At 43.3% G+C, this 4,121-nt stretch overlaps 1 pseudogene; it reads left to right on the top strand.

The window, feature by feature from the left end:
* The first annotated feature begins 42 nt into the window (after positions 1–42).
* LOC112617746 lies at positions 43–2,031 on the top strand (annotated as a pseudogene).
* The last annotated feature ends 2,090 nt before the right edge of the window (positions 2,032–4,121 follow it).

Here is a 4,121-nt window from a genome sequence, read left to right on the forward strand (position 1 = left end):
AGGGGCCAAAAACGGCCTCGAGACTCCCATGTCGAGGAATCAATGGCTGAAACCAAAGACGGGCTTCAGTCACCTCAAGAAGACGCAAATGCTACCTACGGCGAGGTCCAAAGCGGTCTGATGAAGCCTGGAGATGCCAGCGCCTGCGCAGGTGGAAGGACACAAGCCCATGACGACCTCTGCAGTCCAGGCCGCCCCCGGAAGCTGCTGAAAACCCACGATTCCATCAGGAAGGAACCCGGAAAGGAGAGGAACCCCAGCCTTTCAGCAAGCCTGCGGTACGACCTGCTTCAACGAACACTGCCCTGGAAGGAGCCCGAGGCATCCCAGTGGGGACCCTCATACTGTCCCTGCGGACTTTTACGCTGGAACTGTGCCCTGCACGCACAAGAGCCTTGAGGTCTCTGCTGTGGAGATCATTCCTTAATTTGCTCTTCCCCTCCTGAACGTCCTAAACATTTTTCATTTAGAGAAACTCTCTTCATGGAATGAATAATATGCAATGTGCTAAGGAACTCACCGTTCCTGATGTACTCACAGTTATGATAGTTCTTCCATTGAAACTGTGCATGTGTTGAATAAAGCCTTTCCCTATTCTCCACCTGTGAAATGTATTTCAAGCTGGTAAATCAAGATTGGTATAGATGGGCCTGAAGCAGACAGAAAGGGGGCAGGGACCCAGCTCAGAGCCCTTTTTATTTTATTTTATTTTTTTTACATAGTGTCTTGCTAGTTGGGTCGCTCAGGCTTCCGTGCAGTGGCACAATCTTGCTTTAGTCTAAATTCCAGAGGGTCTTTGCGGAGCTCTAGATACTAACAGAGTGGGAGGGGACAACTGGGTGGATCACTTGCTGGAGTTACTTCAAAACTGACTGTGGCCCTCCAGATGAAGGCAGGAAATAGACATTAACAGTGTTCTTTACATCAGGGGTCCCCAACCTTTGTGACACAAGAGACTGGTTTTGTGGAAGGCAATTTTTCCATGGATGGGGGTTGGGGAGACAGGGATGATTTGGCGATGACGCTGCCCTACCTCAGATCATCAGGCGTCAGATTCTCAGGAGAAGCGCGCAAAGTAGATTCCTCGCATGCGCAGTTCACAATAGGGTGGGCGCTCATGAGAATCTGTCACTTCAGACCAGCTAAACTTGGGCGGTAGTACTCGCTTGCCTGCCAGTCACGTCCTGCTGTGCCTCAGGGTTCCTAGCAGGCCACCGACCGCCACCGGTTCTCTGCCTGGGGAGTTGGGGATCCCCACTTTAAAAGGTTTAAAGGTTACGTTGTCTTAAGGGGTGAAGGAGGGATTTGGGATGTCCCTCGAGTGAGGCCGATGGCACCCGCATACTGCGAGGCTGGCTGGGGTGCTCTTTATGGCATGGGGCATATGTAACCTCTTTGCCTCATTTTCCCCTGCCCTGCCCAGACATCTTTCGGACTGTCTGCAGCATCAAGATCTGGACTTGAGAGCACGTTTTTCAGCACCCGTGGGAAACTGTTGCAACAGCTGCAATGCATAAGCACCCAAGCCCTGTGAACCCGAGCATGGTGTGGGATGACGTGTTGAACAGACGCATAGATCCCTCCGGAGAGCTGCACAGCTACAGACTTCTCCGCACAGAGTGGGAACTGCAAACCTCTTACTGGTGCAGCAAAACCCAAAACATATGTACTAGAATATTCTGTAGTTAATCCTGTAGAGAAAACAATGGAACTTAAATCTACTAATATTTCACTTACAAATACAATTTCAGTAGATGAGAGATTTATACCCAAACCACATCATCAGGACCCCAAAAAAAAAAAAACTATTTTGACTCAAGAAGCCATAATCACTGAAGAGAGGGAGCCTCAGCAGTTACCTTGAAGAACTGATGGCAAGAACGATATCTTCAAATGCTAATAAAGGCCAAGAAGCACTGAAATGGGTCATACATAAATTACACGTTAAGACTGAAGAATTGACAGCTTCCGCCAAGAGGAAGCATAAGAACTTTGATGGCAGCGGCGGCAGCAGCATTTATAGAGAATTGATAATGAACGTGTGAAGACAACGTCAAGTACCCCACGTCTCTCCAAGCTGGCAATATATGTATTTTAAAAATATAAATACGTTTTAAGTAGAATTTTTAAAAGTAGACTGATATAAGGATGTAACATTACATCAAAACAGATGCATGACCTCTAAATAAAAGGGATCATCTGAAATTCATGTTGTTTGAAATGACTGTCTGATTTTGAGGATTCCAGTATTTATGTGAAAATTTAACGATTTTTTGAAAGCAATCTTTTTTAACGTTCATTTTAACTTCAGGGTGCACGTACAGCTTTGTTAAACAGATCAACTTTCGTCATGGGGGTTTGTTGTTCACATTACTTTATCATCCAGATATGACGCCTCCTGCCCATTAGTTATTTTTCCCAATCCTCTCCCTCCTTCCACCATCCACCTTCAACAGGCTCCAGTGTCTGTTATTCCCCTCTTTGTGTCCATGTGTTCTCATTATTCAGCTCCAGCTTATAAGTGAGAACATATGGGATTTGCTTTTCTGTTCCTGCATTAGTTTGCTAAGGATAATGGCCTCCAGCTCTGTCTGTGTTCCTGAAAAAGACATCATCTTGTTTTTTTTCATGGCTGCATTGTATTCCATGGTGTATATGTACTACATTTTATTCATCCAGTCTACCATTGATGAGCATTTTGGATGACTCCATGTCTTTGCTATTGTGAATAGTGCTGCAATGAACATACACATGCATGTGTCTTTATGATATAACAATTTATATTCTTTTGGGTAATACCCAGCAATGGGATTTCTGGGTCAAATGATATTTCTGGTTTTTGGTCTTTGTTTTTCACTAAGTTTGAAATAATTTACACTCACATAAACAAAATTTTAACCTTTTTTTAAAGTGCTTGGAAGGTGGCATTGACGTCAAATCAAGATAGAATTCTAAAACTTTTCACACATTGGACCCCTACCTGGCTTTGGTCCCATGCCAGAACAAAGTAGAGCCATCTCTTACATACACACAATTGCCCTGTTGCTATAAACTTCAACAGCTTGCATGAGAGAATTCAATTTAAAAGGAGAAACTGTGTAGTTTTCAAAGACATTAATTCGTATAAAATAACTTGCTCTGCTATAAACCATTATTAAAAACCAGTGTTTTGATTTAGTACTTAAATATATTTGGAGCAAAAATTATCACTAAAATAATATATGTCTCTAATAAAAATATGCTTTTCTTGCAATAAAAAGTACTATATTGATTTGCTAAAGTTTTGCAACCCAGTAAAGACATTATGTTCCTTGGATATGTACTTCGTGATTTAATATGCTGTGGCATGGGCTGGTTGATTATGTTAACTGGAAAAATAAATTATTTACTTGAAAATCAAAACAAAACAAATAACAAGGAATGGAGGCAGATTAAAGAGGACCAGAGGAAGACTCTTAGCCTTCTGAGTTGACAGCCACAGGGTTCCAGGGCATTAATTCCAGATCAGAAAATTCCAGGCAGCTACAGAAGTCTGCCCCGGTGAGTCTCGCCCAGGATCCGGAAGCGCAAGATCAAAGCGCCAGTGATTCGGCTCCTGGTGAGGGCTCTCCTCCCGTCTGGCCGATCGCCGTGTTGTAGCTGTGTTCTCACACGGCGCAGAGAAAGAAGGAGAGGCAGAAAGGGGGAGAAAGTGAGAGATGGAGAAGGGTAGAGAATGAGAGAGACATATGATCTCTTCCTTTTCTCGTAAGGACACTAATCCCATTATGAAAGCCCAACCCTCATAACCGCATCTAAACTCAGTTGTCTCCCAAAGGCCCCATCTTTAAATACCACCACCTTGTGGATTAGCAAAACAAAAATTATCATGAATTTTGGGGAAGACAATTCAGTCCATAGCACCAAGTCTATGTGATGCTCGCTCTCATAATCTCTGCCCATCTTAGGACCTACAGCAACTAAGACTCATTTCTTTCTGTAGGCATTTCAGAAGACTGTGATATAAAAATGTGCCATAGAGAATACATTCATTTGGGACTTTGAAACTCTCCTGTTCCCTCAAATGCATTAATTAATAAATAAATTAGTGTTAACATCTAGTTTATGGGTTCTGATCTAAC

This window comes from Theropithecus gelada, unplaced genomic scaffold, assembly GCF_003255815.1.
Source record: "Theropithecus gelada isolate Dixy unplaced genomic scaffold, Tgel_1.0 HiC_scaffold_3899, whole genome shotgun sequence".
Lineage (NCBI taxonomy): Eukaryota > Metazoa > Chordata > Mammalia > Primates > Cercopithecidae > Theropithecus > Theropithecus gelada.